Source organism: Rhinatrema bivittatum, chromosome 1 (assembly GCF_901001135.1).
Source record: "Rhinatrema bivittatum chromosome 1, aRhiBiv1.1, whole genome shotgun sequence".
In the NCBI taxonomy this organism is placed as follows: Eukaryota; Metazoa; Chordata; class Amphibia; order Gymnophiona; family Rhinatrematidae; genus Rhinatrema; species Rhinatrema bivittatum.
Window position 1 is genome coordinate 205,671,483 of NC_042615.1, and position 13,510 is coordinate 205,684,992.

The 13,510-nt window shown below is 43.8% G+C and overlaps 1 protein-coding gene across 1 annotated transcript in view; it reads right to left on the reverse strand.

Annotated features, from left to right (window-relative positions):
• LOC115085200 (proton channel OTOP1-like) overlaps window positions 1-13,510 on the reverse strand; it is a 203,016-nt gene that overhangs the window by 174,261 nt on the left and 15,245 nt on the right. The window contains exon 2 of the mRNA XM_029590931.1: window positions 5,746-5,801. The gene's annotated coding sequence lies outside the window, so the exon portion shown is untranslated. The remainder of the gene's footprint in view (window positions 1-5,745; window positions 5,802-13,510) is intronic.

The following is a 13,510-nucleotide window of genomic DNA, read 5'->3' on the forward strand; positions in this document are numbered from 1 at the left end:
CTTGTGGCCTGGTTTGGCCTCTGTTGGAAACAGGATGCTGGGCTTGATGGAACCTTGGTCTGACCCAGCACGGCAATTTCTTATGTTCTTATGTACTTGCTTCCCTCTACTAATATACTTTCCTTAAAGTGAGGAAAAATGCAGGTCCTCCCTCATTTTAAAATGCCCTCCAGACAAGCACAGATTTAGGCATAGGCAATGTAGGCAACTGCTACTGCTGTTACCAAATTTTGAATGCACCAAATAGCTAGCACAAAAAAAGAGCCCAATTCCACTTACTTTGGGGCACTATGCCAGCACAACTTTAAAGGAGTACCATCTGTGGCACTGAGCTTATGAGCACCAAATTCTTAAAATCCAGTTCTGCCTCCAGATTAGGGATTTCTTCTGTGACACCTTCTTTGTATCCTTGGGGGCTAATGCTGGCACTGGAGTTCAGGTAGGAGTGGATCCTTATTCTCTCTACCTGCACTAGGGATGTGAATCATGTGCCTATCGTCTAACGATTGAAATCGTCTGGCAGGAGAAGAAAATCGTGTTTGGCACGATTTTTTAGTTAAAAAATTGTTTTTTCCGATTAGTGCGCACTAACAGAAATGATACAATTTGACACTTTTCAGGTCAGTTTAAGGTCAATTTAGGAATGAATATGTATTCCTATTGGCTGCTCTCTTATTTATTCATGTTACCAAGGTTTCCACTGACAATATATGGGGGATGGGAAATGGAAACAGTTGGTAGCTTGACAAAAAAAGTAATGTGATCAGTCAATGTGACTAGAACTTGTGCCCTAACCCTGATACCAGGGGTGTTGTGATCTTTCCTGCACACAGTGCCCTATCCTATTAATACCAGGAGTGTTGTGATCTTCTGCACACATGCCCTATCCCTATTAATACCCAGGAGTGTTGTGATCTTCCTGCAAACAGTGCCCTAACCCTGACACCAGGGGTGTTGTGATCTTCCTGCACACAGTGCCCTATCCCTATTAATACCAGGAGTGTGTGTGATCTTCCTGCACACAGTGCCCTAACCCTGACACCAGGGGTGTTTGATCTTCCTGCATGCAGTGCCCTATCCCGCCTGCATTACTAGTGAGGCTGGCTTCACAGACAGGGGGGAGCTTCCTGACCCTCACTCCTCCCCTCCCCCATTCCCAGCCAGTGAATGGTGTGTAGGTGAGGGGGGGGGGGAGGAGGATGGTGAAGGGTGAGACCAGCTCCCTCCTTCATTACTAGTGAGGAGGCTGGCTTCATTCACGACAGGGGGGAGCTTCCTGAACCGTCACTCCTTCCCCCCCCTGGTCCTCCAGCCAGTGGAATGGTTGTGGGGGGTGAGGGGGGGGAGGATGGTGAAGGCTGAGACAGCTCCCTCCCTGCATTACTAGTGAGAGGCTGGCTTCACAGACAGGGGGGAGCTGCCTGACCCTCACTCCTCCCCTCCCCCATTCCAGCCAGTGGAATGGTTGGTGGTGGGGTGAGAGGGGGGGGGGAGGATGGTAGGCTGAAACAGCTCCTTCCCTGCATGACTAGTTCAAGAGGCTGGCTGCTTCACCGACAGGGGGGAGCTGCCTGACCCTCACTCCTCCCCTCCCCATGTCCCAGCCAGTGAATGGTGTGTTGGGTGAGTGGGGGGGGGAGGATGGTGAAGGGTGAGACAGCTCCCTTCCTGCATTAACTAGTGAGAGGCTGGCTTCACAAACAGGAGGGAGCCTGCCTGACCCTCACTCCTCCCTTCCCCCATGTCCCAGCCAGTGAATGGTGTGTGTGGGTGAGGGGGGGGGAGGATGGTGAAGGCTTGAGACAGCTCCCTCCCTGCATTATAGTGAGGGCTGGCTTCAAGACAGGGGGGAGCTGCCTGACCCTCACTCCAGCGGGGTGTTGTGATCTTCCTCAACACAGTGCCCTATCCTGATACCACGGGTGTTGTGATCTTCCTGCATACAGTGCCCTATCCCTAATACCAGGGGTGTTGTGATCTTTCTGCACACAGTGCCCTATTCCTGATACCGGGGGTATTGTGATCTTCTTGCACACATCCCGGTATCAGGGATAGGGCACTGCGTGCAGGAAGATCACAACACTCCTGGTATCAGGAATAGGGCACTTTGTGCAGGAAGATCACAACACCCCTGGTATTAGGGATAGGGCACTGTGTGCAGGAAGATCACAACACTCCTGGTATTAATAGGGATAGGGCACTGCATGCAGGAAGATCACAACACCCCTGGTATCAGGGATAGGGCACTGTGTGCAGGAAGATCACAACACCCCGGAGGAGTGAGGGTCAGGCAGCTCCCCCCTGTCTGTGAAGCCATCCTCTCACTAGTAATGCAGGCGGGATAGGGCACTGCATGCAGGAAGATCACAACACCCCTGGTATCAGGGTTAGGGCACTGTGTGCAGGAAGATCACAACACTCCTGGTATTAATAGGGATAGGGCACTGTGTGCAGGAAGATCACAACACCCCTGGTGTCAGGGTTAGGGCACTGTGTGCAGGAAGATCACAACACCCCTAGTATCAGGGTTAGGGCACTGTGTGCAGGAGGATCACAACACTCCTGGTATTAATAGGGATAGGGCACTGTGTGCAGGAAGATCACAACACCCCTGGTGTCAGGGTAGGGCACTGTGTGCAGGAAGATCACAACACCCCTGGTATCAGGAATAGGGCACAAGTTCTAGTCATATTGAGTTGACTGATCACATTACTTTTTTTGTCAACTATCAACAGTTTCCATTTCCCATCCCCCCAACCATCACCTCAGTTGGAACCTTGGTAACATCAATAGATAAGAGGGCAGCCAGCCAATAGGAATACATATTCATTTCTAACTGACCTTTACTGACCTGGAAAGTGTCAATAATTTGTATCATTTTCTGTTAGTGTTCCTGAGTTTCCATTTCCATTTCCCATCCCCCCAACCATCACCTTAGTGGGAACCTTGGTAACATCAATAGATAAGAGGGCAGCCAGCCAATAGGGATACATATTCATTCCTAACTGACCTTTACTGACCTGGAAAGTGTCAATTTGTATCATTTTCTGTTAGTGTGCACTAATGGGAGTTAGTGCGCACTAACACGATTTAACGATTTTTAACGATAAATCGTTAGAATTTCTATTGTATTGTGTTCTATAACGATTTCAGACGATATTAAAATTATCAGACGATAATTTTAATTGTTGAAAAACGATTCACATCCCTAACCTGCACTACCTTCTCTTGTTAGGGGTTCCTGTCATCACCACCAGTATCATTCTCTCCCATCAGTGAATTAGAGACTAACATGTTACTGACTAATCCTCCCAAATCTTTTTCAACTACTAGTTCTTCATTTTCTGATTCAGGTAATTACAGACACAATTCTTCCTTAGAATCAGTTGTTGAAAATTATGCCTCCATTGCCTCAGAAGCAGTAAGCAAAGTAAAGGAGCATGCATCTGGTTTTGACTGCCACATTTTTCCTGCTGCTGTCCATTTCCCTGCCCTGCTACTGTCTGCCTTGGATTATTTTCCTACCTTTTCTCTCCACTCCAAAATAGGAGGGAGAGGAGTAAATGGCAGTGACATGTGTTCTTTAAATTAAATTTTCTTCTGACTTCAGCAGCTTTGTTCTCCTGCCATTTGGGATCTAAAAAATTCTTTTTTAATTTAAGTGCAGGTCTGCCTTTCTATTGCTGCCCCTGCCAAAGCTGCCAACCCTGCCAAAATGCCCTCATCTCTTTTTTTCTGACATGATGGAATTTGTCAACTTGTACTGCCTACTGAGGATTTGGATATTTCAAATTAATTTATTGATACCACTCACTGTATGTAAGTCTATCTCTCTCTCTCTCTCTCTCTCACACACACACACACACACACTCAGACACACATACATGCACACACAGATTGAATGTCTGCTGTGTACTAGTGTTGAGTGATGCCATATACAAGAAAACTGTTAAACACTACAGACAAAAAGACTGGCAGTTTAGTAAGCCTCTTCACTTTAGTCTTTGAGCTCACCTCTCTGGTGCTCAAAGAAAAAAATTCACTAACACTGCTACAATCTCCACACAGTCTTCTACCCTGACACTCATACAGTAAAGAAAAAAATCCTAATCAGAAGCAGTGCACTGTCTATCTTTCTGGAACAGGGAATGTGTGAAACCCTGCAGAACAAAGAAGACCAGAATCAGCCCTTTATCCATGCCAAATCCAACAGTTTGTAAGCTTTTATAAAACTCTGTGAAAGCTTCTAGTAGCATGTCCTTCTCTGCAAAAAATCTAGAGAGGAAATACAGATCTTCTTGAACATGCTCAGACTTTATATTGGGAGGACATCAGCATTACTTGATCTAGTTAGCAGCTATAGGCTAGTTTACAAAGATGCTTCACTATGATTTGTCTTCTGGATCATTTCCTTATCAATATGTCCTTCTTTGGTTCTGACAAGGCAGTGTATTCACACAGGCAAGAACTGGTTGCTATAGCTACCAGGTTTTTTTTTTAACTCTTGACCTAGTTTGATGCACTTTCTACCTAGCTGCTATCAAGCTAGGTAAAGAGTACAATGAACAAATCTTATCATTGTGTACCTTTCCTCACTCCAAATCTCATAAAATCTTCACTGATGTGTTCTGTGCTGTTCATACCTCTGTCTGTGCATGTAAATCTGCCTCCCCCCAAACCTAGACTACCACCAAAACCTCACCTTGAGTTACTAGGTGCCCCTCCTACAGTGGTATAAAATGTTGACTAATATGTGATCTGTGCCTCCCAGAGGCTCTCTCTCTCCCTCTCCCCCTTCCTGAAATGGGATTTGTGATTTTTAGCGAAAATCCCATTTGAGGCATATTGCACAACATAATGCCAAGAAAAATGTGTAGTTATTTCCAGCCTTAAAACCTGCGTTAATGTGTGTTACACTATTGCTTGCAATGCTAAGCACTACTCATTTTAATTTACTCTGGCCTAACTCTGCTCAAACTCCTTTCATTCAGGAAAAATGTTAACATTTATATAAGCATCTTGCGATGCATTATTTATCATGGGCATTTTGGCATTATTACGGGCATTAGGGTCCTAACACCTGTGATAAGGCCCTAACACAATTTGAAAAATGACCCTGTTAAATCTTAAGAAATTAGACTATCAGTATCTAAAAGGAATGAATTGATTTTTCTTTTACAAAATCTCATAATCTCTTGTTCTGCAAGACAGCGGAAATGAACACTGAAAAGCCAGACAACTAAACCCATTTAAAATGTACATAATTTGGTTTTCTTAAATCAAAGAGGTTCTACTGAAAGTGTATTTAGGAAGGATTTAAAATGTATAATATTTGAATCAATGATTCTGAAAGTATTAATGTGTCATAATAAGCACTATCTCCTTTGTATGGGAACTGAAGCTAAATCTCTTTAGTTTAATGTTCTTTTGTTGAACTAATTTAGCTTCAGTCTTTGATTTGGTCAGTAATTAGTACCTTGCAAACCATACCCATTATGGACTCTTTCCAAGTTGCTATGTAAGAGGGCTTATTTTTTTCATTTACCAGTCTAAGAAAGGGATTTAAGAACAATATAGTCAGCTGCACTAAACTGAATTTACGGTTTGATCTTTGGATATCTATTGTAGGTCAGGAACAATTAAGGTTACTATAGATGGTATCGACAAGGAACTACTTCTTTGTTAAAGAAATAGAATTATGTTTGCAGTGATTTTAGCACAAAGGAAACACTATCTCCAGCTTACCGTTTTGTTTGAGCTCCCAATGTGACAGGTGATTTTATGAGCAAAAGCAAACAGAACTGAAACAAAACAAATATAAACAATGGTACTGTATTAATAATGGCTAAGAACATATTTACAAAGCATTTTTTTGCAGAGTCTTAACATCCATGTAACTCTTTATTTGTCAGAGGATATATCTGCAATGTCTATTTCCACACATCCATATTTTACCCATCACACTTTGTTATATGGCTTATATTGTTTAACTTTTGGATCTTTCAGAACAAAGCAAGATGTGCTTTCAAAGGATCTGGGCTTGCAAAATTTTAATGACTTCCATGCATGCAAATAAGATTTCCAAGTACATATGATGTCCAGTAGTAGAGATCTTTGTTAGATGCATAATCACTTATAGCAGAGAATGAATTTCTATTTACTACAGGATTTATGGTCCATCATCTTACCAGAATCTGTTCATGGTAGATTACAGACAGAATATTTATTAAAATACAAAATTAAAAACACATCAAACTTAAGTTATACAACAATTAAAAGTTTCATAAAATAACTGTCTTTAATTCCTTTCTAAAACACTTGTAATCTGCTAGCTGCCATAGATCTACAGGAAAGCTATTCCAGAGGGAAGGTACAAACTGAGAAAAGGCACCCTTCCTTGTACACTGTAATTGAGTGGTCTTAATTGCTGGGATAGACAATTGTTGGCCCAGCATACGTAAAGGCTGCTCAGGTTGATGTAGAACCAAGTATTTCTTAAATAGTTTAGTGCAGACCCATAAGGGCTTGATGAACCAGAATCAAAATTTTAAATTTTACCTGCTGCTCTATCGGTAGCCATTGTAACTTGAATAAAATTTGACATAATTTGTTCTCGCAATTGGTAATGTGTAATCAAGTAAGCACCAGTATTTAATAACAATTGCAATGAATGTAAATAAAACTTTGGAAGCCCAATGTACATGGTATTGCAGTAGTCTAAAACTGAAAACAACAAAGAATAGTACACAAAAAACAAATAGTTAATAAAATAAAATAAAATAATAAAGATTTTAAAATGTGTGATAAAATATTACAAATTTAATATTAATAAAATCATATTTATAATAAAATCAAACATAAAATTACCACAATGATGGATCCAATACACCCGACATGGCCATATTTTGACAAGATGTCTGCTTCATTATAAGGTGCACTGCTGCAGACTGTCTATCCAGTGTGAGCCGTAATTTCTGTTTGCAAATAAGTAAGAAAGAATATTCAATTTACTATTTCAAATGTCTCTTAGGGTTTGTGAATTGTAAGCTTGTTTATGGTCCAGTGGAAGCCTCTTCTCCTCTTAGCTAGGGGGGAATAAGGAAGAACAAATATATAATCACTCCTGAAGCAGACATCATGACGAAACATGGCCATATTCAATGTATTGGAGGCCATGGAAAGGAGACACTATAAAACTGTACCAGTTGTTGCATCAGGTATAGTCTTACTCTGGACAGGGTAGTGTCCTGGAAACTCAAGCACCAATGGATCAGAGAGAGAGAGAGAGAGAGAGAGAGAGAGAGAGAGAGAGAGAGAGAGAGAGAGAGAGAGAGAGAGAGAGAGAGAGAGAGAGAGAGAGAGACTGGCCATGATAGCATGTCCCATGCATAAGTTTTTATATCCCTAGGATAGGCCCACCTAGTAACTCGAGGTGGGGATTAGATAAGGGTGTAGGGGGTTAGGGGCCACTGTCACATTAGGGGCCACTGTCACATTCTACATGAGACATACGAACAGAACAGTGGTCTCTTGTGATGATTAGCTGGCCTTCGGAGTGAGGAAACTCCCTCCAAGATGAGATTTGGCCAAGGGTCTCTCAGCCTAGCTTGATGTTACCCAGGTAGAGAGTCCATCAGGTTTGGCACTTATCGCAGAATATGAAGTGGTATCACAATGTGCACTAACTTAGCTCTTCGCACAGGTAAGTTTCGCAAATGCGATAAACAGTACATTAGCATACACCACGCCCCTTTTGGTAACGCATGCGGTACTTACCGCATTTTGATAAATGAACCCCTAAGATTGTAAGCCCTCTGGGGATAGGGAAATACCTACAGTACCTGAATGCAAACCAGTGTGATATCTCAGATCAAATGTCAGTATATATTAAAAAAACAAAATTTCCCTGTAGATCATCCTCTGTATAGGAATTCTCCTATAGTGGTCAAGTAATTAATTTCAGTCAAGAATGACCCTATCACTTCTTACATTGCAGCAACTGTTTCTTACAAGGATTAATCTATACTATCTGGAGTCCCTGCCTTTTATTTTATATTGCGCACTTTCATGAACATTTAAGTTGTCTACTTTATCAGCAAGAAGAAGCACTGTTAATGGATTATTGGACTGAAACAGGGCATTCTCCTACTGACATCACATTTGCAGTGTTGGAACAGCCATTTACAAGCCTGTGAGGAGGACACTTGGAAAGGATGTTGCTTCAGCATGAAAAGAGATTAATTTTTAAGTTCAACGTTGTTTCTCCAATGGGGTTGAACATGGAACAAGGAAATTGACTGGACTGTTTTCTATTAATTACAAGTGGTGTTTTTCAAAAGTTCTTTTTACAGTGTGGGTTTCCTTTTGAGTGCAATGTTTTCATAGAATACAACACTGCCAAGGGACCTTTAAAAAAGCTGCTCTTTCCAGCTGACTAGACACTATTTTGAGGAAAAGACCCAATAGAAAATGTATTGGTGAATTTTAAAAGCCCAGTGCGAGCATCAGTTGGAGCATGCACTGATCGAATTTTAAAAGCCACCCATATACGCCCATATCTCCAACTGTGTGCACATCACAAAAATGGTCAAAAAGGGGCAGGTTGTAGGCATGGTGTGGGCGGGACATGGGTGTTTCAGGGCATAGCCATGAGTTGTGCAAGAAAATAACTACACGCCTGGGCACATGCCCAGGTCCAGTGGTGCACAAGTTTACTTCTGTTATGCAGGAGGTGTAAACTAAAAACAAAATGGAAACTAGCCATAACTGAGGTGATTTTTAAGGACCTGGGATAACTGGGGGGAGTGAAGGCTATTAAATTAGGGGGATTTGGAGGACTTAGCTGGGTAACATCAAGCTAGGTTGAGAGATCATTGCCCAAATCTCATCTTGGAGTGAGTTTCCTCCTCCGAAGGCCATCCAATCTTCACAAGAGACCACTGTTCTGTTCGTATGTCTCACATTGACTGTCAAAGTGGCCCCTAACCCCCTACACTAACACCTAACCCTCGCCCCGAGTTACTAGGTGGGCCTCTCATAGGGATACAAATACCTATCTTGGGAGAGGACATTATGGCTAGGCACGCTCTCGCTCTCTCTCTCAAACTACTCAAATAGGCTGTTCCAGAGACAACACTACATGTGAGAAAACTTTACCTCCCAGCAATGCAGGCTATCGCACGGCTTAACATGATTCAAAAAGGAGTAGTTAAAATCGACGTTAAGTCTGTGCGATAGCATTTTGCACAGTGGCATCGCCGGCCCACTCCCCACCCCTAACTCCTCCTCTTTTGGGAATTTGCATCGCACCATACGATATGGTGCGATCGCATGCATTAAAGACGTTTTTGCATGCGTTAAGGGCCTATCGCATGTGTAAACAGGGCTTTTCACATGCAATAAGCCCTTAACGCATGTGAAAACACCTTACCGCATTTTGATAAATGAGGGGGATGGTTGTGATATGTCCAGTTTTGAATTATTATGTCTATGTTATGTGCGTACTCAGGTATAATACTGCTTGATGTATTAATATATAAAATTCAATAAATATTAAATTATAAAAAAAATAAAAAAACAAACTCTCACAAAATACAGAATAAAGCCACATAAAGTATAAATAGAAATGTACAGACAAAAACTAAACTGTAAAACGTATCACACCAGACTATACAGTGCAACAATGGAAAAACAAAAATGTCACCATTCCTCATGAAACAATCAATAAAATCAAGATATATAAATCATGAATCATAATTATAAAATCATACTAATAAAATAATTTCAAAATAGCTGATGAATAGAATAGAATTAAACACTCAAGCAAATTTTGAAACCTTTACCAAACACCAATAAAATATTTCAAACAGCAGACACATCGCATACTACCCAATAATTAAAATAGTAGTCAATCAAGAAAAATGAACTTAAAAAGCCACCTTTACTTACCCTCTCCAGCAGTTCTCTTACTCCTTTCCCTTGCAGGCCACACCAGAAGCAGCAGTAGCTGCTGAAGCTGTCCTCACGGTCCTCTTCCTTAGGGACCCAACCAGTCTCTTCTCTCTCTCTCACACACACACACACACACACACCAGTCATACCCTCAAGACCAGTTTCTGTCTCTCACACACCAATCATCTTCCCAACCAGTCTCTCTCTCTCTCTCTCTCTCTCACACACACACACACACACACACACACATACAAGCACACACATACCAGTCATCTCCCTGATCAGTCTCACACATACACACGTCACCTCTCTAGCCAGTCTCTCTCAATCACACAATGCTCTCACTCCCTCTTACACACAGGATTTCAATCACACACATGCTCTCTCTATTTCACTTACACACAAGCTCTCAATCACACACATGTTCTATCTCACTTACAAACAGGCTCAATCACACACATGCCCTCTCTCACAGCCACAAGCCAGCCAAAAACATGCTCCATCTCTCTTGCACACACACATTGACACACACAAGCACCCTCCCTGACTCACATATACACCACACACATACAGAAGCACCCTCCCTGACTCACATAAACATTACACTCTCACAGAAGCACCTTGCTTTCAGACTTGTGGCATTTTTCACTTTTACTAAAAGTGAAAGTGATGATTCCAACCGTTAAATAAGAAAATCACATTCCTATCAGAAGGCGAAATGACACCCTTCCTTCAGGTTCTGTCCTCCCAAGGGACAGCCACCCACACCGTACAGCTTCTCTTGTTTTATGCTTTCAGGCAAACTATCAGTCATATGATTATTCATGTGGGAGATATGGAACCGAAAGACATCCTTAGCCAACTTCCCTTTTAAATGGGAAGATTCCAGTCTTAGTCATTTAAAAATATACATTTTCTAAAGGCTTAAAAAAAATTAGCAAAACCGTTTCAGATTGGAACTATTCTAGTCTTCATGCTTAAATTATGATTAAAAAAAAACCCAAACCCCACCTGGCATCAGTATCTTAAATTTGTGATTTTGCTGAGATGAACATTTTAAATATTTTAATTTTTTTTTGCTTTAGTATTTGTCTCTACCCACTTTGCTAAATTTTATTTTCCAGAAGAGGGATGCTTAAAATTCAATAATTTCATCTTTCATCCAACTTTTCAAAAGATGCACTACCAGCACAAAAGTTGAGGTATATGTATTATCACATTTCTTTTTTTTTTTAAACTGGCAGATTCCTTTCTCACATACATAACACACACACACACACACACAACACACACCACACACAGAAGCACCATTCCTTTCTCACATACACATAGAAGCATCCTTCCGATCTAAGGCCCCCAGCTGAACAGCTGGTCTCCAGTGGTGATTAGCAGCACGAGTGTTCACTTCTTCAGCCCTGAAGGCCGGCAGGGGCCGAAAAAATTAAAATCAAGGCCGGCAGCCGAAGAAAAGAAGAAGGGCGCCTCCCAACCAGCCTCAAGCGGGGGCTGGCTGGGGGGCACCCATCTTCTTTTCTTCGGCCTCCGCCGGCCTCAATTTTAATTTCTTCGGCCCCCACCGGCTGTCGCTGTTTCCAGCGGGGGCCGAAGAAATTAAAATTGAGGCCGGCGGAGGCCGAAGAAAAGAAGATGGGCCCCGCCCAGCCAGACTCCGCTTGAGGCTGGCTGGGAGGCACCCATCTTCTTTTCTTCGGCCTCCGCCACCGCCAGCCTCGATTTTAATTTATTCGGCCCCCACCAGCTTGGTCTCTGGTGGGGGCAGGCTGGGAGGCTCCCATCTTCATTTCTTCGGCCCCCACCGGCTTGGTCTCCCGTGGGGGCTGGCTGATCTTCTTTTCTTTGCCTCCGCCGGCGTCAATTTTTATTTCTTCGGTGGGGGCTAGCTGGGAGGCGCTGAGGCTGGGCTGAGGAAGAGCCATGCGGTCGAGACCACGTGACCAGCTAGACAGGCCCACAGGGGAAGCCTGATCCCCCAATAGGCCAATCCGCCCCGGGTAAGGGTGAACTTTGGGAAACACTGGAACAGCATGGGGGTACGCGTGGAAGCCATGGATGTGAGTGCAGGTAAGTGTGGTCTGAACATAGGAACTGAGTGCGGGTATGGGTGGAATCAGGATAGCGTGCAGGTAAGTGTGAGGCTGAATGTAGGAATGAGCTGGAAAGAGGGAACCAGGGAGAGCAGGACAGACAATGACTGGACTAAACAAACCAAGACATGACTTACACTGAACATAAAACACAAAAGCCCGAAGGCAGCGAGGCACGGAAACAGGGGGAAATAGGACGGCAACAGGTAAGGAATCAGGAACTGAGGGGAACAACGAAGCAGGCAAGGCAGAAGGCTACAGGGCAAGAAGAGCAGGGGCCCAAGGCCATGGAGCAAGACAGATAGCGAGAAGCCTGGAGGCGCACAGAAGGTAACAGGAGGCTAAAGCAGGAAGCCCAAGGGAACTCGATGCCAAAGCACTGAGGCATGGGCTAGGTGGGGTTAAGTAGGGAGTTCGGGACATGGAGCAGACAGGTAGGACAGACTGGGCCAGCCAAGAGAGAGTGCTCATGAGGGGCCTCTGGTGGTGAGGAGGCTGCACAGCAGCCATAGTCGTAACACACTGTATATGTATGTGTGTGTGAAAGAGAGATATTTTGTCTCATTCTGTATGCTGCAGTCCTGTCTTCTAATCTGCAACTATTAGCTTTAGAGACATATTGTAGGGAACATTAGCCTGAATCTTGTCTGATTTTTCTCTTCCGCAGTTTGGGGTAGATTTTTAAAAAGAGCGCAATCGCGTATTTTTGTTCGCGCAGCAGGCGCAAACAAAAGTACGCTGGATTTTATTAGATACGCGCATAGCCGCACGTATCTTATAAAATCCTGGATCTGCGCGCGCAAGGCTGCCGATTTTGGGCAGCCTGCGTGCGCCAAGCCGCACAGCCTGCCTCCGTTCCCTCTGAGGCCGCTCCGAAATCGGAGCGGCCTCGGAGGGAACTTTCTTTCGCCCTCCACTCACCTTCCCCTCCCTTCCCCTATCTAAACCCCCCCTTACCTTTGTCCCTTGATTTACGCCTGCTAGAAGCAGACTGCTGGCGCGCCGTCATCCAACCCGGGGGCTGGTCCGGAGGCCTCGACCACACCCCCGGGCCGGCGCCACGCCCCGGCCCCACCCCCGACATGCCCCCTTAAAAAAACCCCGGGACTTACGCGCGTCCTGGGGCTCTGCGCGCGCCGGCGGCCTATGCAAAATAGGCGCACCGGCGCGCGAGGGCCCTGCTCGAGTAAATCCGGGCGGATTTACACGAGCAGGGCATTTAAAATCCGCCCGTTTGTGTGTAGTCAGGACACATACACACTGTGTGAGAGACATTTTTGCACACTGTGAAAGTTACTACTATATTGTACAATAATACATCACAAAGGCATAGCCAGCCATTAGATATGTGTGCCACTGCCAAGCATTCTAACTCTTCTTGCTAAGCTGTGCCACTCCTCTTGCTGAATTGCCCTGAACCTACTGTTTGTAATTTTAATTGCCCGTTCCACTGT